Here is a 26391-nt window from a genome sequence, read left to right on the forward strand (position 1 = left end):
AAACGGCTAATTTGAACATTGAAGCTATACACAATTGATGAAAGAGGGGGAACCCCACAGCAAAAGAGACGTGGGTGTTCACGCAGGAAACTCTGGGTGATTACCCAATGATATGGACTACCATAACCAGAAGGCCTTCGGAAGGGGCAAAGAGGGGTCAAAATGGTCATACAGGGATCTTGTAAAATCCTCTGTACTGTCGAAAGTCTTTGGCCGACAGAAGATGGTGAAACCAAGGGAAGTGAATCCTGCATGTGGAATCAGTATATGAACAGTGTGTTTCATAAAAGGTTGGCAAGAGTGAACCCAGCAGAGGGATACTAACAAAAAGAGGCAAAGGCCAGAGAACCAAAGTACAGTGAACTGTTTGTAGAAGTTGGCGAAAGTGAACCCGGCAGAGGGAAGCCGACAACCAGAATAGTGTGTTGATCAAAATGAACTCGACCAAGGGGTGTCCACAGTGAACTGTCTGTAAAAGTTGGCGAGAGTGAACCCGGCAAAGGGAAGCCAACAATCAGGGACGAAGCCTGAAATACTGATTAAAAAGACATTAAGACTCATGAAAGTAAGAAGTATTGGAAGACCAGGGGAAGTGAATTGTCCCCCTTGTCAAGTGGGTCCGAGCCCGGTCGAGAGAGATCCAGGGGTGGAAAGTCACCACGCAAAGTTCATTGAGAAAAGAACTGTTGATACATGAGGGGTCGGCGCCCGGAAGAGGGAGACCAAGGGGTGAAACCATCACCCAATGTGTATGCAGAAAATAACATTTTGTTTGTCTGTTTGTTGTGGAATACATCAGGCCCTCGAGACAAGAAACATTTTATTGAAAAGAGACTTTACCATCAAAGAACTTGCTAGTTGAATCGGAACGGTCGTCTCGTGCTGGGAAAGCTCGAGCGTGTGCTGTGCTCCAAGGTCCCACCTTATCCCGTGCTGAAAATATAAGGCAATCACATCCTGACTTATTATTTGGAAGACTTTATTGAAACTCTATTCCACACTCTTTCTGTAATTAGTTGTAAGGAATTGGCAATGTTACATTTTTAGTATAGGCCTTTTTATTTTTGACAAGATGCCACAAGGACTGCCTTATTTTTCATTTGATGGTCGAAGCTTGCATCCATCTTAGATTTAGGTTTAGGTTAGGTGTTTTTACACCCTGCATTTATAGTTCAATAAACACCATTGAACTGTGATAACTTGTATCTGTCTTTACTGTTGCCACCATGAGTTCCTTACAACATGCAGAAGCACAGGAGGCATGCAACAGAATTGTCTAGCTCCAAGAATGGGGGTGGGTTATGCTCCACAATATAATGAACCACAGGAATATTATGCCCAAGAGCACACGTATGTTCAGACCCATGTGCCTCAACCCCAACAAATGCAGCTAGCACCGCTGCAAATGCAATCACCGCAAGGGCAGCCACAGCAGACACCTGTGCAAATGCATTAGGCACAGCTGCAGTAAACACCAATACAGCAGGCTACGGTACCACAATAGAACATGACGTTCGGAGCACAAAAGGCACCCACACCCAAAATGGGGAGTGTAACTGTGATAAGAGGAAATCCTTTCACAGGTACAGGGATTATTTTATATCTGCAATAGGACAGCCCACAGAATGACTTGATGTGTTCAGTACTATCAATGACACCAGACCCCAAACAGGAACCAAGGGTCAAGGTGACAATAGGAGGCAAGACATTTTCATTTTTAGTAGACACTGGAGTCAGTGTCTGTGAGGGAAAATATCAAATGTCAGTGATTTCCATGTATGCTCAAGGGTTCTCTGGGTTGACAAATGTAGTTCCTTTTACAGACGAATTACCAGGAGTGCCTTTGGATCCAGAAGTATTTTTGTATGGAGTGACTATTTTATTGTCATAGTCGCCTAGGTTGGCAGGTAAAATATTGAGAATACCTGATGAATTTTTGTTTAGGCCAGAAATCCCCATGCACGTTGAGAAAGGGCAGATCATTCCCTTAGAATTTAGAAGCAGCTCAGAGAAGAAAGAGTGATGCTTCATGGGACAGATGATAAAGGAAGGGGATGGAGAACAGTGAAGGATATAGATTGACAGACGAAGAACTGTTTAGAGATGACTATTTTGATGATGAACTAGTGTTCTTTATAAGTATCACGTATTGGATTGAAATAAAGAATACAGAAATACCACAGAGAATGGAATTGGTAAACAGAAGAGGCAATTCTTTCAAGTAGACTAAGAGAAAGTACTAGAGATTTTGCCAGAGATATGTGGACCAACAGCCCATATGATGTGGGTTTATTAAAAAGGATAGGGGCAGTTAAAATTAAATTAAAACTAGGAGCTCTTTTACCATGAGCAAAGCAATAACCTATGTCTAGAGAGGCGGATGAAGGTATATTTGAGACCATTTCCACTTTAATGAAGCAAGGCATATTGGTACCATCAGACTCATCATGTAACACGGCTGTGTACCCTGTGATAAAATCAAAGGGGGTGTCGTGGAGATTTATCCAGGACCTTTGCCCCCTAGATAATATAGTTGAAGCTGAATTTCCTTTAGTTCCAAATCCTGCGACAATACTGTGTAACATTCTGTCTGCAGCCAAAAATGTTAAAGTTGTCGATTTAAAAAATGCATTCTTTTCAATTCCTTTTCATGAAGACTCACAAGATTTGACTTCCTTTTCAAATAGAATGATCCACCTGAAACATACTCGTTTACCTCAGAGGTACTGTGAGTCCCCTTCCATTTGTAACAGAGTCCTCCAGATGGACTTGAGTAGTGTCCAACTCGAAAGTGTGATAATTCATTATGTGGATAACATTTTGGTGAGACAGAAGAAAGGTGCAGAGAAGACTCAGAAAAACACGTAACTATACTCTCAGAGAAAGGATATTGGGCAGATAAGGAGAAATACAATATTGTGAAGAAGAAGTCTTGTATACAGGACAGCTTATCTCTCATGAAGAAAAAAGGTGACACCTGAAAGAGCAGAAGCAGTCATGAAAACTGTAGCACCTACAACAGTGAGGGAAATGCAACAGATCCTAGGTCTATGTAATTATTGCAGAGCTTGGGTTTCCCATTACAGCACATACATTTGACCGCTTTTAAAAGGACTTAAAGAAGCACAAGTAAATAAGAGCATAATAACATGAACAGATGAAATGACTGAAGGGTTTGAGGGATTGGAAAAAGCAATCAGTACAGCCCCTGTGTTGGGGATCACAAATTATAGTGAAGAATTGTATTTATTCTCCCATTCAAATTAAGAAGTCATGACAGCAGTTCTTACGCAGAAGACGACATTAGGACACTGACATAAACCACTGGCATATTATAGTGGGATTTTAGATCCAGTAATGAAGTGACACTATCCGTGTGAGCAATCTTTAGCTGCTACTGCATTTGCAATTAAAAAAGCTTCAAGTATAAAGATTAGGTGTTAAGTAACATTATTTGTAGAACATGCATTATTTGCAATTGTAGAGAAACCCAAAAGTACATTGACTACACAAAGAGCATCAGGGTACGAGGTGATTATTTCCAGCCCTGCGGTTACAATAGTTAGATGTAAGAAAGTGAATCCAGCAATGTTTATAGCAGAACCAGTAGGAGAGCATAACTATGGAAATGATTGTACAATGAATATTGAGAATTATAATGAAATCCCCCAAGTTAGAGAAAAGGTTATTGGGAGGGGAGAAGTTGTTTTTATTGATGGGTCTTTAAAAATTGACCGGACAACTGGGGAAAGGCATATGGGATCAGTGGTAGTGAAACTGAATAGAGAAGGTAAATTTGAGGTTGTAACAAGCATGAGGTTGTCTTCAAATTATTCAGCACAGGCTGCAGAATTAGTGGCACTTATCAAAGCACTGCAGAGCTTTGAGGATGAGGAATTGATAGTGTACTCTTACTGTGCCTACGTGATGCTGGAAAAGGAGGGGCTTCCTCCATGCAGATGGCACTTCGGTGCAACATGTAACCCTATTGGATAGGCTTATAGAAGCATTGACTCTCCCATTGACCCTAGCAATTGTAAAATGCTCAGTGCATTCTAAACAAATAGATTTCATTTCCCACGGAGAACAAAGCCGCAGACGTAGAGGACAAAAAGCAGCATATTATCCACTCACATCTAGTTTAGCGAAAGAAGATATTAAACAAATGACAGGATGATGCATGTGGGTAAAGGAGGGCTTTAAGATGCTGTTAGGTATAAAACACAGATTTTCATCTGCTTCTCATCCATAGGCCAAGGGTATATGTTAGAGATTAACCATATTCCTCAAAGAGAGGATAGCTAAAATCAAGATCACTTTAAAAAATGGATGGTTGCAATGTCTGCCCCTTGCTTTGTTTGCATTTAAAAAACTGCCTGGTTTGGATCACCACCTAACTCCTCATGAGCTGTTGACTGAACTATGTATGAGAACCCCAATGACTCCTCCAACCATGGTAAGAACTGACACTCACAGTGTAGGGAGGGCATTAGGTGATGAGATGCATGATTATTTAACAACAATGATTGCAAGTGTTTCTTTCACATCTCAAAGGATCAAGAACAGAACGGAGGGGTCAAAACGAAACAACAAAACTAATCATGTGCATGAAACCAAAAATGTGTTAAAACCCCCAAGGTTGTACCCAGGAGACCAGGTGTTAGTGCGCAAATGTATACATACCTGGAGTACACCTCACTTTGAGGGTCCCCATGAAGTAGAATAAGCGAGCCCCACTGCCTTGAAATTGAGGCGGCAAAGAGTGTGACTACACCTACACGACGTCAAACCATGTCAAGACGAAACATCGTCCCCTCCCGAAGACATCCCAAGAGAAGCAGGACAAGTAGTTCCATGCATGCAGACCCGCCAAATGGCTAGAAACAAAAATAAGGAGAAAGAAGTGCACACAAGCACTATAGATTAGGGTTCAATGTTTTTCAAAAGGTAAACTAAAGTTCATTGGTTTCCAGATTTGATAAGGAGAAAATAGACTTGCAGCTACCTTGGAACACTCCTTTTACCCATGATTAAAAAGACAATGAGAGAAGAGTCTGGACCTTGAAAAAAGAAAATCGACTATCGTTTATGATAACTGTAAAGACTGGAGTGGGGTATTTGTACTTCTACCCCCTATATGGTGAGGTAAAGGAACAGAACACCCCGGCAAGGCTCTCAATTTGGTAGTATGGAAGAGCAACCAGGCTTAAGCTTTCAGGAGGTCATGCAGGCTGATTCTTAAGTATAGTGTTTCCCCAAAGCCCCCCACAAAGGAATGTCGACACACTGTTAGGTGATAACAGAGCTTCTTTATATAAAATAAGGTTGCTTCCTCTGCCATACCTCTACCCAGTATTTATATACATATAAATAATAACACTTTGTACTTGGAATACCTATTCAAAGAATTGCACATCTATACACTCTATGTGGTACCAGACAATACTTAATACAGTAATAGAAGCACAAACTTCAGACAGTTTCAAATAGGCATGTGGATTCTTAAGTGAAGTCTAACAGCATAGAGTAGGGAAAATGGCAGGTTTTTAGCGAACAGTGGCAGAATACTTTCTTTTGGCTAGGTAGATAATTCAGAGTGAGGATCCCCCCACCTGGGCAACCTGAAAGGGAAAAGTTAGGGAGTAACGTGTCTTGTCTTTTATAACGCAGTCCAATAATGTTCAATAACCTTCTACTTTCTTTAAAAGGTTCTACCACCCCAAAGTACCTGAGAGGCCACAGGAGAACAGGATCCAAGACGACTCCTAAGGCTAGAAGATGCTCTTCCTCATCACAATACCTTAGGTGCCTTGATAGCCGAAGTGGCAGAGTTTCTCAGTTACACTTGATGATTCCCTCTGAGGATGACCCCTCTTTGGAAGAAGGAGCCACTGGGATGTGAGACCAAGAACAGAAAATGCAACCAAAGTCTTTCTGAAGTGCAGCAGTTTGGCTCTTCACAGTGCTCTTCTTCGGTTGACAATTGTTCAACTTCAGAAGTCCTGTGAAGATGAAATTTGTTGTGGGATCCTTAAAGGCTTGACAGATGAGAGTAAAACCCCTGGACCCCTTTGATGACTTCTGGCGGCGACGGGTGCATAGGTCACTTTTGGTGTCGGGTTTTGGAATATTGCGGTTTTCTGCCTTTTGATTCTTCAGTGCTGCAGCACCAGCATGGACCTCTGGATGGCTTTTTGCAACCTGGACTCGACCACTGGAGTGGACCTCGGACCCTCACCAAGTCTGGACCCTCAGTATGTCTTTGTTAGCTTCTGGGGGTGGAAAAACTACTGGCAGACCTTCCACTGCACCCAGTGAATCTGCACTCTCTCTGGTGGGAAAAGTGGTCAGTGGTGATGGCAAGGATGTCCTTTCAAATGTTCTTTGGAGCTTTCACAGCTCTGGGTGTCTAGCAGCACTATGCCAGGGTACCATCTCTTCTGGGTGGTCGACAGCAACAGCTTCCGGTGGTCACAAAATGCACCTCTGGACCCTAGACAACACCAATTGACTTCAACTTGAGATGTCCAGGCACTCCTCTTCAGGACTTCAAAGACCCCTTCTCCGGACGGCAGGCACACAGGTCTGGCTTCCAGGATACTTCGATGAAGAGTAGAGGTTTGCACGATGGTCCCTCATAGCTCGGGGAGAGGTATCTTTTGCAGGCCCTCTCTGGACCAGTCCTTGGGAGACATAACAGCTTTCAGATTACATTGAAAGAATGCAGCAGAAGACTTCTCTTCCAGCTGGGCTTCAAGGAACAGCTTCTTCTTGCTTCAGCTTCTGGACAAATCGGTAAGTGAGAGGTCCCCAGATATACACATCCATCCCTAATTCACTCTGGCTGAGCCAGGCTCAGTCAGCAAATCACACAGAAGGGAATTCATACAGGCAGGCCGCCAATCAGGCTGACAGGCATTCAGGCCATTCACTCTACCCAGACACCCAAAACAAAGAATGTGGATTGGGGCAAGTACCCCGCCTTTCAGCACACTACACTGCATTCATTTCAATTTCAGTCAGGGCTGTCTCATTCATTTTGTCACACACACACATAAACCAGACACCCACTACAGAGAATATGAGTTAACTTCCAACTCCATTCACACAGGAACCACCTCTAGGGTGTACCCACAACATACAACACCTGGGATGGCTCCCGTCAGTCTGACAGGAGGCAACCCCAGATCTATATATGGTATTTCGCCCAACAGCCAGTCAGGGGGAAAGGGAACAGAGACATATATAGTGTTTCCACCCAAAAATCTATTCAGGAGGAAGGGAACAGAGACAGGGATTCCCTGGACTTTGGGAAACAAGGTAAAAGGCAATAGAAACCACAGGGGCCATCTTGTCTTCTATCAGGAAGATGTATCCGAAACCAAAGTCCTACAAATCAACAATAGCCTCAAAACCCCCATCAAAGACTGTGTAGAAATACTTCCACTGCCTTCATAAACACCTCCTTTTCCACAAGCACAGTACCAGCCTGCCTCAATGAAGCATGGGACCCCCACTACTTAAAAAACATTTCTAGACCCTGCTATTCCTACAAACTACAGGCCAATCACCACCTTCCCCTTCCTACTAAAAATACTTGATAGAGCTGCCTACCTGCAAGTTCAGGATTTCCTTGAAACCAACCACATTCTAAACATGCAGCAATTGGGCTTCGGCCCTGGCCATGGCACCGAATCAGCCCTACTTGATTTAAAAATCAGCTTGATGAGATTAGGGATGAGGGCAAGTCAGCTGTTCTCCTCCTCCTGGATAGGTCTGTGGCATCAGACTTGGTCGCCAAAAGATCTTATGCCACCACCTCACCACACACATTTCTCATCCATTGCTACTGCCTGGATTGCATACTTTATGGAAGGAAGTCATGAGGGTATTCTCAGAGAATGCCAATGCCTCTCATTCCCCCATCACTTGTGGGGTACCGCAAGGGTCATACATATCTCCAACTCTCTGCAACATCTTCACAAGACCCCTCTTTGACATCCAGGACTCCCTCGGCATAACCTACGCCTACTATGCCGATGATACCCAAATTCCTATCCCACTCTCAGGCATCTATGCAGACGATTTGAACACGCTCAATAACACTTACTCCCTAATCCAATCTTAGATGGCAGCAAACCATCTATGCCTAAATGGTGGCAAAACTGAGATCTTACTCGTCGGATCACTTAAAGCCCTAAAAAAATCTCAATGAACAATAGAATGCCTTCCAGATTCAGATTGACAACATTTCTATCCCCATCTCAGCGTCAGTAAAAATTCTAGGAGTTTACCTCAATGCCTCCTTTACCATGTCCCACCAAGTAAACGCCATTGCCGCAAAAGCAGCCTACGCTACCAAGGTATTAACCACTGCTAGACCATTCCTTTCCAAAAACAGTTGCCTAACTATTGCCAGAGCGATCATTGGCTCAATGATTGATTACTGCAATGACCTCTCCACATGCACCTCCTCCAAAAACATCCATAAACTCCAAGTTATTTAAAACAATGCCCTCCGAGCAGCCTTGACTATCCCCAAAAGAGAACACATCGCTATGGCAAGAAAAGAAGCCCACTAGCTGCCCATCCAAGACCACATAACCTTCAAGGCATTGTCCATCACCCACAAATGCCTATCCAACCCAGACACCCTTACCTCTCTCAGAAACTAACTAAAGCACACCGAACAAGACACACTACGACACCATACACTGACTGCTTACTCATCCCAAAGTGAAACGAATGAAACCAGCGCATCCAGCTTGCCCTACCTAGCAGCCAAACAATGGATTTCCCTTCCCCTGGAACTCAGAGCAGAAAACTCTTACTCGGTTTTCAAAAAAGCACTAAAAACGCAGCTGTAACATCTCCTGTGTTTGCTCCTGTAACTGAAAAGATTTCTATGGCAATCGTAACACAAATACATCTATCTGTAACAGTGCCTCAATACCTTTGGGCTGTTTGTGCACTTTAAAAATGAAATAAACAAATAAATAAATAAAGGAATCGATTGATTCATTCCTATGGCAGGGCCTGTGTGTGCCAAAATGGAGGACACTCACAGTCACTGTCAAGACAGCATGTAGCTGCCACCAGCCCATAACTTGCTCTGTAGCAACAGACAAGTGCCCAAAAACACACATGAGGGTTACAAGGTGTACCCCCACCCATCGGCGCCATAAGGATATCCCATGGGTAATGTTCACCAAGAGATAATATGAAGAGCTGCACTGCCAGAGGCTGGACGTCAGTGGCAGAAAACATGTTAATGTTAAAGGATATTTTTCCCGCGCACTATCACCACCGGAGTGGTCCCATAGAGAAAACACACACAGAAAAGTGGTAGGACAAGGACTGGGGGCCCTGTTCCTCCATTAGGCAGCATCACGATACCCATAATCACACTAGTATATACATTATTATCTGTTATTTGTCCCTATATACTACAGACTTATCCAGCTTTAGTTTGAAGAGGAATAAACTCTATTGTCTGGAGAGTGATAATTGCAATAATAATCCCGTTTTGATATAGAAGTGATTAAAAAGGAGATACTACATGTACATATTAAAGTAAGCACAAGATGGAGAGGCTTCAGCATTTTTGAGATGCATTGCCATCCTAAAAATGTATAGGATTTCATGTGATATTAATGGTGATATCAGCTGGTATTATGATTTGTGTTTTTCCTCTTATTTTTATGGCATTATAAAGTGTTGCAGAAAATGGCACTAACATGGAGGGTATCAATGGCACTGATATGAAGGCTATTAATGAAACACTTATTATTGTCCCCACTAAAGGCACAGACAGCCTATTCTATATAACTAGGAGTTTAATTCTATTTCAAAGGGATATTGAGGAGAACCATGAAGGTATAATATGTATCTTGAAAGTTCAGTTCATTTAAAGAATAACCTGTGGTATCAGCACATTAAAGAGGTTGGCAAAAGGCCGTCAGACGAAAGTTGCTATGTTTGTTCCTTAATACCGTACGCCATGAATGCAGTAAGAGCATTTATTGCAAGAGAAATATCTCCACATGATGCAAAATGCCTCAGTCATCTATCAGCATGCACAGCCAGAGGACAATTTGAAGGAACATGGTCTATGTTACGATGGCGATCAGAATTGGCATTGCCATATGAAGATACCTATGTGAAAATAAGAAAGATGGAAAATGTATTAGGATGGACACAAAAGAAACTCATGTATCCATCCCAGATAGGAGAATGACGAAAGGTTGTCCAGGTGAAGAAGTTTAATTACTCAGCCATCTCTGAAAAATCAGGTGAGCCATGATGTGGAGAAATACCTCAGTTTGTGATATATGGATGTGTTTCACTAGTACTGCATGGGAAGAAGTGCTATTGGCCTGCCCTGCACATCTATTGAAGAAATAATCAGCAAGTATAGTGCAGTTAGCGAGTGATAAATGGCTGGAATCATGGGCCAAGTCCTCACATGGGTCGACAATGAAGCAGGACCAGTTTCTATAATACCACTGAGAAATGCAACAATATGCTTCAGGAATGATGACCCGATCCTGGTTGGGTAAAATAAAGGATGTGGACAGATGATTGTTGAAGTCTCAGGAATGAAGGGAGGAACTGCACTGTTAATGGATCAATATTTGCCTGTGGATCCAGAGCCCACATGCAGTTGCCTAAGAAATGGGGAGGAATATGCTCTATGGTAATGTTACATGTACCAGCATTGGTGATTCAACAAAGTAACCTCCACATTGATGAATTTCCAAAAATGGATGAACATCTGAGGATGACAGATCACCCGAAGATAAAGAGATCACCTGAACTCCGCCGACTGAAGAGAAGCAATTATTTTTCAGCAAAATCAATGGAGTCCTATGACAATATCCCAGATGAACATAAACTGTTCAGCAAGATAGCAATGATAAAGCTATATTCTTGCCAGGACTTCAAGCTGCAGTAAACGTTGAGTGGCTGCAGATTACAAGATGGGAGCTGCTACAGACAATCAAGGCAACAATAAAAGGATTTAATAGAATCAGAGAAGAATTAAGAGCCTTCAAGCTGATGGCTCTCCCTAACAGGTATGTCCTGGACCCAATTACAGCAATGGAAGGAGGCGTGCGTTACAAGGTCAGTCCTTCTTGCTGTATGTTTTTTATTCCATTTTATGGTGGAGGAAATGGAACCCTGACAGAAGCAATAACCATGTTGTCAACTTTGCACACAAAGAGGGTGGTGCAAGTAGACGAAACTGAAGATGATGATTGGTTTGTATCTCTGTTCTCATGGATTCTGACCTCGCTAGCAAATGCTTGGAGCAATTCTAGTGTTCGTGTTTCTAGGATTCTGTCTCATAAGGATCATTGTGGGACAATGCAAGAAGACAGACAAGAAAGCTATTGGGATGAAGATAATGATTGACATTGATACTGAAATGGGCGAGCAGATACACAATGAAGCCACCACCCATGGGAACATAAAGAAAAGTACTGTTGCACCTACAGGAACCAAATTTCAATACCCAAGGATCGGAAAAGATATATAAAAGAATTGCAGGCCACCTGAAGGAGGTGACAAAGATTTGGACCCCAAAAAGAAGCAGAATGAAGAGAAGATGCTATAGAGGATGAAGAAGAGATAAAGACTATGGAAGAAGAGAATTTGGTTGAAGATTCAACCAGAGGGGGGAATGTAGAGGAGCAGGTAAACGTTTTTTTGACATTTCCCGCCCCCTCACCACAGTCATATTGGAACAGTCAAAGAAAAGACATAGATGAGAGCCCCTGTATCATTCCTATATGGCAATGAGTGTATGAGAGACGTTATGCACTCAGACATCCATACAGAATGTACCCCCACACTGAAAGTGTGGAAGGATGTTGAATGGAAGAAAGCTAAATGGAAGGATGTCACCTGCCAAGATGTCAGAATGCAGCTGTGAACATCATGGATGGACGTGAACATAAAATCTGATGAGGATGAAGTGATGTCATAAAGAAGATATATGAACCTATGTTGAAACGATATGAAGATATTAAGTAACAATATAATTGAAGCACTGAGAGTAACAGCAAACTAAAACTAAGGTAATCATGGATCTAAAGAGAATGAAGTAACTTACTGACCAATAACTGTAAACACGCAGTAAAGCAAGGTAGAAAGACAACAGGCCTCATTCCGAGTTTGGAGGCGGCCATGGTGCTATTAGCTATTAGCTATCACCATGGCTGCCTCCAAACCCGGGTCCGGTCTGGCTGAATGGGGACTTACCGGGTCATTCCGACCTTGGAGGACCCGGAAAGTCCCCATTCAGTAAACCATTCCCCATTCCCATTGAGCCCCAGAGGGCTCAATGGGAATGGGGAAGGTGCTTATTATGGGCCTGCAAATAGCGTGCCCGTAATGAGCGCCCTGGTCGCTTAGCGGGACCCGGAAAGGACGTGTGGTCAGACCACACATCCTTTGCGGGTCCCGCTAAGGGACCTCGGAATAGGGTGGTAAGGGCTTACCGGCACCGGCATCCTTACTGGTGCCGGTAAACCCGTACCGCCCAACTCAGAATGAGGCCCAACATATAGAAGCTTGCTATAGAGGAATATATAACGTGGCAAGGATGGCCATGTTAGGAAAATGTACGACAGCTTACGTTGAATTTAACCAAATTACCTCAGAGATGGACCAAGGCTGTAAGAAACAGGAGACATGGAAAGACAGCCCTGTGAGCGAACCTGGTAATAGGTCAATGTTGGCCCAGAGCAAAGATGCTATTTTGGGGGATAAGCGCAAATCACAAAGGGAGTCCATGGATATGTTTTGAATGTGGGACATTCCTTAGAGATGGAAGAAGATGAAAATATATGTGAGAGCCAAACTGCTGGTCAATTAAAAGTATATAAAGTTCATGTGAGATAGAGTGAGGAAGTCTCTAGAGGCCAAGAGAAGCAACAACACCCTGCATAATTAAATCAAATAGCAGTAAATGGAAGGCTGAAATTGACAAATTTTTTGTCTTTTCACACGTGACTTAGAAGTCGAAAACAAAGGCTATTCATCAGAGCCTTAAGCTAAGATAGTGGTATGCTCACACTCCCTTGAATGTTCCAGAACAGTGAGCAACAACAAGGTCAACTACAAACGAAAGACTTTGGCTGATGGCCTTCCGATGACAGGTGGTAGATTAATTGTGAATATGGAGAGTAGTCTGACGGGATTCAATCACCTTGGTTTTGATTCATTTAAGTGCTGCTAAGCAGCTAAATGTCCAAGGTTTGGGTAGAATGCCAACAAATCAGTGAGGTTGGGGTACAACCTAACATGCAAAGTTGCAGGAGCCAATCCACTGATGTTTTGTCCACTATAATCAATGCTATAAGTGATTAGAGGTAGTTCAAGGCATGCCCTACAGACAAGGAGTAGCCAATGAAGCACTGATTCTTATATTTTCTATAAGTAGATATGTTTCCTTCACCAATCCCCTTCACCTCAATTGGTTTTGTATTCTGCGACGTAGAATTACTTCATAGATGACACATATTTGGGTATAAGACCTCCAGGTAATCAAGCTGCCGTGTGAGTGTGCAAGCATCAGTCCGATGTCTGCCAGTTGAGCCTGCTTTATTAAACTGAGAATAAAGTAGTATTTTGCCATACTTTTTGATTCTGTCTGATTATTTGGTCTAAGATCTATTATTGTAATTCCATCTAGCACAAAATGAGAGGGTACTTAGATTATTTAAATATACCTCATGTGCAGATGCAGAGAGTGGTGTGAAGTAGCAGTAGTTGCAGTAGAAGTGGTTTTATGTGGCTGTGGATGCAGCAGGGGCAGACCGAAGACACCAGGACCACCATCATGCCTTTGGCGGTTAATGGTGCTGAGAGGGTCATATGCAGAAAGAGCCCGGACAGCAGAGGTCATGCAACTGGAAGCGCTGTGGTTGCAGGCTGCCCTGGGGGAGAGAGGAGCTCTCTGCAAAGCGGATTTGTCTCTGGCAAGCACCGAGATGTGACAGGAACAACAGAAGATCCTGTTGAGGGAGGCGCAACGTATTCAACAGCAACCAGAGCTGCCAGACACTCCAAGTTTGTTGAGAGAAGCAGAAGTGGCAGCAGCAGCGGGACACTTGGATGGGCGATGAGAGACCAGTGAGTTGGCCTTGCAGAGGTGACCCCGGCCGCTCCATAGTGAACCATTAGCCACTAACTTACCTTTTGAAAACCAAACTAATAATAAAAAGCAATTTTGGCACAAAACAATGATAAGAGAAATTGAAACAAGAAAATGTGTGAACTATCATTCTCTATCATTCTCTAAGTAAAGAAGGAGTGATATTTAACAAAGGCTGCCATTATTATTGCCCAAGAAAGAAGGGGGCAATTGTAAACATGCAGAGTGACCATTGGCAAAGTAAAGAGTTGACTGAATTAGAACAAAACTGTAACCAGTATTGCCAAAGAAAAGAAGAGGCAATAAGAAAATTAGATAACAACCAGCATTGCCTGAGCCAAAACAAGGGCATTAGAAGGGAAAGTTGAAACAGTGTTGGCATAGAGAGACATCTGAATCCTTCCTTATCAGATGTTTTAGTAGAAACCCAGAGTGGGCAGGGCAGTTACCCTCCTGGGGGCGGAAGTCATAGGAGAGAGGAGCATAACCTGGATTGCATGTGGCCAATCAATTGATGGAACAAACAGCACCATTGGGTGTTATGGCCTTATGGAAGAAGTTGTGAATCATATTATTGTTGAAAGTCCAAGACTTTACTGATGTTCTTAAGTAACCTGCATTACAGAGTACTGGCAGTAGTGATAGAAGATGTATCCTGGCCGGAGAGAGTACTACACCGGGAATTGGATTGTTAGTAGTAGTCCTGGCAGGTTAGTGAACCAGGAAAAAGATATTGAAGGACTCTATTGGGATGTAATGTTGTGGTGGAAAGAAATTGGCAAATGCCACCTCTGTGTTTGATGAACTATGTAAAAACCATCCTGGTGAAAATATTGTTATGTATACAAAAGGAGTGTGTTGTAGTTGTCTTTATCAAGAGATCCTATTGAACTATTCATTGGATTTATAATGAACTCTACTTACTTCTGAAACAATCACGACACCAAGTGAAAATATACAGAAGTGAAAGAACTTTCAGGGTAATTCATAGAATTTCGCAGAAAAGTGTCGCAAGCGGCTGGCGCAGAGTGTCCGCGTGCGATTGTCTGCGCCAGGCGCGTGCGCTAAAACCGATTTCCGCGCACAGCGTATTCATGGATTTCAGGCTCCCAAACCAGCCGTGGCGCAGAGTATCGCAGCGACCCTGCAGCAGCGCCAGTAACGCCCCCAAGAATGCCCTCGCACAAGGAAAAGCCATCAAAATCGCTAAATCATCGCAAAGGGCTGCGCTAACCCTGGACCAGTTTACAGGGCTGCCAAACAAGGAACGCAAAGCGGGTAACGATTATATCAGGGGACGCAGGAAGTTTTACATGCGATTAGCCAGGGTAAGTGTATTACAGGGGTACGCGGGAAGTTTTACACGCGATTAGCCAGGGTACGTGTATTACAGGGGTGCGCGGGAATTATCACACGCGATTTGGCAGGGTACGTGTATTACAGGGGTACGCGTGAAGTTTTACACGTGATTAGCCAGGGTACGTGTATTACAGGGGTACGCGTGAAGTTTTACACGCGATTAGCCAGGGTACGTGTATTACAGGGGTACGCGGGAATCATCACACGCGATTTGGCTGGGTATGTGTATTACAGGGATGCGCGGGAATTATCACACGCGATTTGGCTGGGTACGTGTATTACAGGGGTGCGCGGGAATTATCACACGCGATTTGGCTGGGTACGTGTATTACAGGGGTGCGCGGGAATTTACACACGCGATTAGGCTGGGTGGGTCCTCACAGGTGTTCCCTGTACACCCTCCACGGCCCCTGCAGGCAGCCCACAAAACAGGGGACTACCCTGCACACCTGCTCATGTCTCCCACCCCCCACCCCCCCAGCAGTGTGGGGCACCCTCCACCAGGCCCCCACTCATGTCCCCTATCACCCCCACCCCCAGCAGTGCAGGGGCAGCCTCCACCAGGCCCCCACTCATGTCTCCCACCCACCCCACCCCCCAGCACTGTGGGGCACCCTCCACCAGGCTCCCACCCATGTCTACCACCACCCCCACCCCCCAGCAGTGCAGGGGCAGCCTCCACCAGGCTCCCACTCATGTCTACCACCACCCCCACCCCCCAGCAGTGCAGGGGCAGCCTCCACCAGGCCCCCACTCATGTCTCCCACCCACCCCACCCCCCAGCACTGTGGGGCAGCCACCACCAGGCCCCCACTCATGTCTCCCACCACCCCCACCCCCCAGCCACCATGGGCAGCCCCCACCAGGCTCCCACCCATGTCTACCACCACCCCCACCCCCCAGCACTGTGGGGCAGCCTCCACCAGGCCCCCACTCATGTCTCCCACCACCCCCACCCCCCAGCCACCATGGGCAGCCCCCACCAGGCTCCCACCCATGTCTACCACCATCCCCACCCCCCAGCAGTGCAGGGGCAGCCTCCACCAGGCTCCCACCCATGTCTACCACCACCCCCACCCCCCAGCAGTGCAGGGGCAGCCTCCACCAGGCCCCCACTCATGTCTCCCACCCACCCCACCCCCCAGCACTGTGGGGCAGCCTCCACCAGGCCCCCACTCATGTCTCCCACCCACCCCCACCCCCCAGCAGTGCAGGGGCAGCCTCCACCAGGCCCCCACTCATGTCTCCCACCACCCCCACCCCCCAGCCACCATGGGCAGCCCCCACCAGGCTCCCACCCATGTCTACCACCACCCCCCAGCAGTGCAGGGGCAGCCTCCACCAGGCTCCCACCCATGTCTACCACCACCCCCACCCCCCAGCAGTGCAGGGGCAGCCCCCACCAGGCTCCCACCCATGTCTACCACCACCCCCACCCCCCAGCAGTGCAGGGGCAGCCTCCACCAGGCCCCCACTCATGTCTCCCACCCACCCCACCCCCCAGCAGTGCAGGGGCAGCCTCCACCAGGCCCCCACTCATGTCTCCCACCCACCCCCACCCCCCAACAGTGCAGGGGCAGCCTCCACCAGGCCCCCACTCATGTCTCCCACCACCCCCACCCCCAGCCACCATGGGCAGCCCCCACCAGGCTCCCATCCATGTCTACCACCACCCCCACCCCCCAGCACTGTGGGGCAGCCTCCACCAGGCCCCCACTCATGTCTCCCACCCACCCCACCCCCCAGCAGTGCAGGGGCAGCCTCCACCAGGCCCCCACTCATGTCTCCCTCCACCCCCACCCCCCAGCCACCATGGGCAGCCCCCACCAGGCTCCCACCCATGTCTACCACCACCCCCACCCCCCAGCAGTGCAGGGGCAGCCTCCACCAGGCCCCCACTCATGTCTCCCACCCACCCCACCCCCCAGCAGTGCAGGGGCAGCCTCCACCAGGCCCCCACTCATGTCTCCCACCCACCCCACCCCCCAGCAGTGCAGGGGCAGCCTCCACCAGGCCCCCACTCATGTCTCCCTCCACCCCCACCCCCCAGCCACCATGGGCAGCCCCCACCAGGCTCCCACCCATGTCTACCACCACCCCCACCCCCCAGCAGTGCAGGGGCAGCCTCCACCAGGCCCCCACTCATGTCTCCCACCCACCCCACCCCCCAGCACTGTGGGGCAGCCTCCACCAGGCCCTCACTCATGTCTCCCACCACCCCCACCCCCCAGCCACCATGGGCAGCCCCCACCAGGCTCCCACCCATGTCTACCACCACCCCCACCCCCCAGCAGTGCAGGGGCAGCCTCCACCAGGCCCCCACTCATGCCTCCCACCCACCCCCACCCCCAGCAGTGCAGGGGCAGCCTCCACCAGGCCCCCACTCATGTCTCCCACCACCCCCACACCCCAGCCACCATGGGCAGCCCCCACCAGGCTCCCACCCATGTCTACCACCACCCCCACCCCCCAGCAGTGCAGGGGCAGCCTCCACCAGGCCCCCACTCATGTCTCCCACCAACCCCCACCCCCCGCAGCAGTGCAGGGGCATCCTCCACCAGGCCCCCACTCATGTCTCCCACCCACCCCCACCCCCCAGCAGTGCAGGGGCAGCCTCCACCAGGCTCCCACTCATGTCTCCCACCACCCCCACCCCCCAGCAGTGCAGGGGCAGCCTCCACCAGGCCCCCACTCATGTCTCCCACCCACCCCCACCCCCCAGCAGTGCAGGGGCAGCCTCCACCAGGCTCCCACTCATGTCTCCCACCACCCCCACCCCCCAGCAGTGCAGGGGCAGCCTCCACCAGGCCCCCACTCATGTCTCCCACCCACCCCCACCCCCCAGCAGTGCAGGGGCAGCCTCCACCAGGCTCCCACCCATGTCTACCACCACCCCCACCCCCCAGCAGTGCAGGGGCAGCCTCCACCAGGCCCCCACTCATGTCTCCCACCCACCCCCACCTCCCAGCAGTGCAGGGGCAGCCTCCACCAGGCCCCCACTCATGTCTCCCACCAGGCCCCCACTCATGTCTCCCACCACCCACACCCCCCAGCCACCATGGGCAGCCTCCACCAGGCCCCCACTCATGTCTCCCACCCACCCCACCCCCCAGCAGTGCAGGGGCAGCCTCCACCAGGCCCCCACTCATGTCTCCCACCCACCCCCACCCCCCAGCAGTGCAGGGGCAGCCTCCACCAGGCCCCCACTCATGTCTCCCACCACCCCCACCCCCCAGCCACCATGGGCAGCCCCCACCAGGCTCCCACCCATGTCTACCACCACCCCCACCCCCCAGCAGTGCAGGGGCAGCCTCCACCAGGCCCCCACTCATGTCTCCCACCCACCCCCACCCCCCAGCAGTGCAGGGGCAGCTTCCACCAGGCCCCCACTCATGTCTCCCACCCACCCCACCCCCCAACACTGTGGGGCAGCCTCCACCAGGCCCCCACTCATGTCTCCCACCAACCCCAACCCCCAGCCACCATGGGCAGCCCCCACCAGGCCCCCACTCATGTCTCCCACCACCCCCACCCCCCAGCCACCATGGGCAGCCCCCATCAGGCCCCCACTCATGTCTCCCACCCACCCCCACCCCCCAGCAGTGCAAGGACAGCCTCCATCAGGCCCCCACTCATGTCTCCCACCCACCCCCACCCCCCAGCAGTGCAGGGGCAGCCTCCACCAGGCCCCCACTCATGTCTCCCACCACCCCCACCCCCCAGCCACCATAGGCAGCCCCCACCAGGCTCCCACCCATGTCTACTACCACCCCCACCCCCCAGCAGTGCAGGGGCAGCCTCCACCAGGCCCCCACTCATGTCTCCCACCCACCCCCACCCCCCAGCAGTGCAGGGGCAGCTTCCACCAGGCCCCCACTCATGTCTCCCACCCACCCCACCCCCCAACACTGTGGGGCAGCCTCCACCAGGCCCCCACTCATGTCTCCCACCACCCCCACCCCCCAGCCACCATGGGCAGCCCCCACCAGGCCCCCACTCATGTCTCCTACCCACCCCCACCCCCCAGCAGTGCAGGGGCAGCCTCCACCAGGCCCCCACTCATGTCTCCCACCCACCCCACCCCCCAGCACTATGGGGCAGCCTCCACCAGGCCCCAACCCATGTCTCCCACCACCCCCACCCCCCAGCACTGTGGGGGCAGCCTCCACCAGGCCCCACTCATGTCTCCCACCACCCCCACCCCCCAGCCACCATGAGCAGCCCCCACCAGGCTCCCACCCATGCCTACCACCACCCCCACCCCCCAGCACTGTGGGGCAGCCTCAACCAGGCCCCCACCCCCCAGCCACCATGGGCAGCCACCACCAGGCCCCCACTCATGTCTCCCACCACCCCCACCCCCCAGCCACCATGGGCAGCCCCCACCAGGCCCCCACCCATGTCTACCACCACCCCCACCCCCCAGCAGTGCAGGGGCAGCCTCCACCAGGCCCCCACTCATGTCAAACAACCCACCCCCACCCCCCAGCAGGGCAGGGGCAGCCTCCACCAGGCTCCCACCCAGGTCTACCACCCCCCCACCCCCCAGCAGTGCAGGGGCAGCCCCCACCAGACTCCCACCCATGTCTACCACCACCCCCACCCCCCAGCAGTGCAGGGGCAGCCTCCACCAGGCCCCCACTCATGTCTCCCACCCACCCCACCCCCCAGCACTGTGGGGCAGCCTCCACCAGGCCCCCACTCATGTCTCCCACCACCCCCACCCCACAGCTACCATGGGCACCCCCCACCAGGTTCCCACCGATGTCTACCACCACCCCCACCCCCCAGCAGTGCTGGGGCAGCCTCCACCAGGCCCCCACTCATGTCTCCCACCCACCCCCACCCCCAGCAGTGCAGGGGCAGCCTCCACCAGGCCCCCACTCATGTCTCCCACCCACCCCCACCCCCCAGCAGTGCAGGGGCAGCCTCCACCAGGCCCCCATTCATGTCTCCCACCACCCCCACCCCCCAGCCACCATGGGCAGCCCCCACCAGGCTCCCACCCATGTCTACCACCACCCCCACCCCCCAGCACTGTGGGGCAGCCTCCACCAGGCCCCCACTCATGTCTCCCACCACCCCCATCCCCCAGCCACCATGGGCAGCCCCCACCAGGCTCCCACCCATGTCTACCACAACCCCCACCCCCCAGCAGTGCAGGGGCAGCCTCCACCAGGCTCCCACCCATGTGTCTACCACCACCCCCACCCCCCAGCAGTGCAGGGGCAGCCCCCACCAGGCTCCCACCCATGTCTACCACCACCCCCACCCCCCAGCAGTGCAGGGGCAGCCTCCACCAGGCTCCCACCCATGTCTACCACCACCCCCCAGCAGTGCAGGGGCAGCCCCCACCAGGCTCCCACCCATTTCTACCACCACCCCCACCCCCCAGCAGTGCAGGGGCAGCCTCCACCAGGCCCCCACTCATGTCTCCCAACCACCCCCACCCCCCAGCAGTGCAGGAGCAGCCTCCACCAGGCCCCCACGTATGTCTCCCACCCACCCCCCAGCAGTGCAGGGGCAGCCTCCACCAGGCCCCCACTCATGTCTCCCACCACCCCCACCCCCTAGCCACCATGGGCAGCCCCCACCTGGCTCCCACCCATGTCGACCACCACCCTCACCCCCAGCAGTGCAGGGGCAGCCTCCACCAGGCCCCCACTCATGTCTCCCATCCACCCCCACCCCCCAGCAGTGCAGGGGCAGCCTCCACCAGGCCCCCACTCATGTCTCCCACCCACCCCAGCCCCCAGCACTGTGGGGCAGCCTCCATCAGGCCCCCACTCATATCTCCCACCACCCCCACCCCTCAGCCACCATGGGCAGCCCCCACCAGGCTCCCACCCATGTCTACCACGACCCCCACCCCCCAGCAGTGCAGGGGCAGCCTCCACCAGGCCCCCACTCACGTCTCCCACCCACCCCCACCCCCCAGCAGTGCAGAGCAGCCTCCACCAGGCCCCCACTCATGTCTCCCACCCACCCCACCCCCCAGCACTGTGGGGCAGCCTCCACCAGGCCCCCACTCATGTCTCCCACCACCCCCACCCCCCAGCCACCATGGGCAACCCCCACCAGGCTCCCACCCATGTCTACCACAACCCCCACCCCCCAGCAGTGCAGGGGCAGCCTCCACCAGGCCCCCACTCACGTCTCCCACCCACCCCCACCCCCCAGCAGTGCAGAGCAGCCTCCACCAGGCCCCCACTCATGTCTCCCACCCACCCCACCCCCCAGCACTGTGGGGCAGCCTCCACCAGGCCCCCACTCATGTCTCCCACCACCCCCACCCCCCAGCCACCATGGGCAACCCCCACCAGGCTCCCACCCATGTCTACCACAACCCCCACCCCCCCAGCAGTGCAGGGGCAGCCTCCACCAGACCCCCACTCATGTCTCCCACCCACCCCCACCCCCCAGCAGTGCAGGGGCAGCCTCCACCAGGCCCCACTCATGTTTCCCCCCACCCCCACACCCCAGCCAACATGGGCAGCCCCCACCAGGCTCCCACCCATGTCTACCCCCACCCCACAGCAGTGCAGGGGCAGCCTCCACCAGGCCCCCACTCATGTCTCCCACCCACCCCCACCCCCCAGCAGTGCAGGGGCAGCCTCCACCAGGCTCCCACCCATGTCTACCACCACCCCCACCCCCCAGCAGTGCAGGGGCAGCCTCCACCAGGCCCCCACTCATGTCTCCCACCCTCCCCACCCCCCAGCACTGTGGGGCACCCTCCACCAGGCTCCCACTCATGTCTCCCACCACCCCCACCCCCAGCAGTGCAGGGGCAGCCTCCACCAGGCCCCCACTCATGTCTCCCACCCACCCCCACCCCCCAGCAGTGCAGGGGCAGCCTCCACCAGGCCCCCACTCATATCTCCCACCCACCCCCACCCCCCAGCAGTGCAGGGGCAGCCTCCACCAGGCTCCCACCCATGTCTACCACCACCCCCACCCCCCAGCAGTGCAGGGGCAGCCTCCACCAGGCCCCCACTCATGTCTCCCACCCACCCCCATCCCCCAGCAGTGCAGGAGCAGCCTCCACCCGCCCCCACGTATGTCTCCCACCCACCCCCACCCCCCAGCAGTGCAGGGGCAGCCTCCACCAGGCCCCCACTGATGTCTCCAACCACCCCCACCCCCTAGCCACCATGGGGAGCCCCCACCAGGCTCCCACCCATGTCTACCACCACCCTCACCCCCAGCAGTGCAGGGGCAGCCTCCACCAGGCCCCCACTCATGTCTCCCACCCACCCCACCCCCCAGCACTGTGGGGCAGCCTCCACCAGGCCCCCACTCATGTCTCCCACCACCCCCACCCCTCAGCCACCATGGGCAGCCCCCACCAGGCTCCCACCCATGTCTACCACCACCCCCACCCCCCAGCAGTGCAGGGGCAGCCTCCACCAGGCCCCCACTCATGTCTCCCACCCACCCCACCCCCCAGCAGTGCAGGGGCAGCCTCCACCAGGCCCCCACTCATGTCTCCCACCCACCCCACCCCCCAGCACTGTGGGGCAGCCTCCACCAGGCCCCCACTCATGTCTCCCACCACCCCCACCCCCCAGCCACCATGGGCAGCCCCCACCAGGCTCCCACCCATGTCTACCACCACCCCCACCCCCCAGCAGTGCAGGGGCAGCCTCCACCAGGCCCCCACTCATGCCTCCCACCCACCCCCACCCCCAGCAGTGCAGGGGCAGCCTCCACCAGGCCCCCACTCATGTCTCCCACCACCCCCACCCCCCAGCCACCATGGGCAGCCCCCACCAGGCTCCCACCTATGTCTACCACCACCCCCACCCCCCAGCAGTGCAGGGGCAGCCTCCACCAGGCCCCCACTCATGTCTCCCACCAACCCCCACCCCCCGCAGCAGTGCAGGGGCATCCTCCACCAGGCCCCCACTCATGTCTCCCACCCACCCCCACCCCCCAGCAGTGCAGGGGCAGCCTCCACCAGGCTCCCACTCATGTCTCCCACCACCCCCACCCCCCAGCAGTGCAGGGGCAGCCTCCACCAGGCCCCCACTCATGTCTCCCACCCACCCCCACCCCCCAGCAGTGCAGGGGCAGCCTCCACCAGGCTCCCACTCATGTCTCCCACCACCCCCACCCCCCAGCAGTGCAGGGGCAGCCTCCACCAGGCTCCCACCCATGTCTACCACCACCCCCACCCCCCAGCAGTGCAGGGGCAGCCTCCACCAGGCCCCCACTCATGTCTCCCACCCACCCCCACCTCCCAGCAGTGCAGGGGCAGCCTCCACCAGGCCCCCACTCATGTCTCCCACCAGGCCCCCACTCATGTCTCCCACCACCCCCACCCCCCAGCCACCATGGGCAGCCTCCACCAGGCCCCCACTCATGTCTCCCACCCACCCCAGCAGTGCAGGGGCAGCCTCCACCAGGCCCCCACTCATGTCTCCCACCCACCCCCACCCCCCAGCAGTGCAGGGGCAGCCTCCACCAGGCCCCCACTCATGTCTCCCACCACCCCCACCCCCCAGCCACCATGGGCAGCCCCCACCAGGCTCCCACCCATGTCTACCACCACCCCCACCCCCCAGCAGTGCAGGGGCAGCCTCCACCAGGCCCCCACTCATGTCTCCCACCCACCCCCACCCCCCAGCAGTGCAGGGGCAGCTTCCACCAGGCCCCCACTCATGTATCCCACCCACCCCACCCCCCAACACTGTGGGGCAGCCTCCACCAGGCCCCCACTCATGTCTCCCACCACCCCCACCCCCCAGCCACCATGGGCAGCCCCCACCAGGCCCCCACTCATGTCTCCCACCACCCCCACCCCCCAGCCACCATGGGCAGCCCCCATCAGGCCCCCACTCATGTCTCCCACCCACCCCCACCCCCCAGCTGTGCAAGGACAGCCTCCATCAGGCCCCCACTCATGTCTCCCACCCACCCCCACCCCCCAGCAGTGCAGGGGCAGCCTCCACCAGGCCCCCACTCATGTCTCCCACCACTCCCACCCCCCAGCCACCATAGGCAGCCCCCACCAGGCTCCCACCCATGTCTACTACCACCCCCACCCCCCAGCAGTGCAGGGGCAGCCTCCACCAGGCCCCCACTCATGTCTCCCACCCACCCCCACCCCCCAGCAGTGCAGGGGCAGCTTCCACCAGGCCCCCACTTATGTCTCCCACCCACCCCACCCCCCAACACTGTGGGCAGCCTCCACCAGGCCCCCACTCATGTCTCCCACCACCCCCACCCCCCAGCCACCATGGGCAGCCCCCACCAGGCCCCCACTCATGTCTCCCACCACCCCCACCCCCCAGCCACCATGGGCAGCCCCCACCAGGCCCCCACTCATGTCTCCCACCCACCCCCACCGCCCAGCAGTGCAGGGGCAGCCTCCACCAGGCCCCCACTCATGTCCCCCACCCACCCCACCCCCCAGCACTATGGGGCAGCCTCCACCAGGCCCCCACTCATGTCTCCCACCACCCCCACCCCCCAGCACTGTGGGGCAGCCTCCACCAGGCCCCCACTCATGTCTCCCACCACCCCCACCCCCCAGCCACCATGGGCAGCCCCCACCAGGCTCCCACCCATGTCTACCACCACCCCCACCCCCCAGCACTGTGGGGCAGCCTCAACCAGGCCCCCACCCCCCAGCCACCATGGGCAGCCACCACCAGGCCCCCACTCATGTCTCCCACCACCCCCACCCCCCAGCCACCATGGGCAGCCCCCACCAGGCCCCCACCCATGTCTACCACCACCCCCACCCCCCAGCAGTGCAGGGGCAGCCTCCACCAGGCCCCCACTCATGTCAAACAACCCACCCCCACCCCCCAGCAGGGCAGGGGCAGCCTCCACCAGGCTCCCACCCATGTCTACCACCACCCCCACCCCCCAGCAGTGCAGGGGCAGCCCCCACCAGACTCCCACCCATGTCTACCACCACCCCCACCCCCCAGCAGTGCAGGGGCAGCCTCCACCAGGCCCCTACTCATGTCTCCCACCCACCCCCACCCCCCAGCAGTGCAGGGGCAGCCTCCACCAGGCCCCCACTCATGTCTCCCACCCACCCCACCCCCCAGCACAGTGGGGCAGCCTCCACCAGGCCCCCACTCATGTCTCCCACCACCCCCACCCCCCAGCCACCATGGGCACCCCCCACCAGGTTCCCACCCATGTCTACCACCACCCCCACCCCCCAGCACTGTGGGGCAGCCTCCACCAGGCCCCCACTCATGTCTCCCACCGCCCCCATCCCCCAGCCACCATGGGCAGCCCCCACCAGGCTCCCACCCATGTCTACCACCACCCCCACCCCCCAGCAGTGCAGGGGCAGCCTCCACCAGGCTCCCACCCATGTCTACCACCACCCCCACCCCCCAGCAGTGCAGGGGCAGCCCCCACCAGGCTCCCACCCATGTCTACCACCACCCCCACCCCCCAGCAGTGCAGGGGCAGCCTCCACCAGGCTCCCACCCATGTCTACCACCACCCCCACCCCCCAGCAGTGCAGGGGCAGCCCCCACCAGGCTCCCACCCATTTCTACCACCACCCCCACCCCCCAGCAGTGCAGGGGCAGCCTCCACCAGGCCCCCACTCATGTCTCCCACCCACCCCCACCCCCACCCCCCAGCAGTGCAGTAGCAGCCTCCACCAGGCCCCCACGTATGTCTCCCACCCACCCCCCACCCCCCAGCAGTGCAGGGGCAGCCTCCACCAGGCCCCCACTCATGTCTCCCACCACCCCCACCCCCTAGCCACCATGGGCAGCCCCCACCTGGCTCCCACCCATGTCTACCACCACCCTCACCCCCAGCAGTGCAGGGGCAGCCTCCACCAGGCCCCCACTCATGTCTCCCACCCACCCCCACCCCCCAGCAGTGCAGGG

This window comes from Ambystoma mexicanum, chromosome 1p (assembly GCF_040938575.1).
Source record: "Ambystoma mexicanum isolate Mex_15411 chromosome 1p, UKY_AmexF1_1, whole genome shotgun sequence".
Taxonomy (NCBI): Eukaryota; Metazoa; Chordata; class Amphibia; order Caudata; family Ambystomatidae; genus Ambystoma; species Ambystoma mexicanum.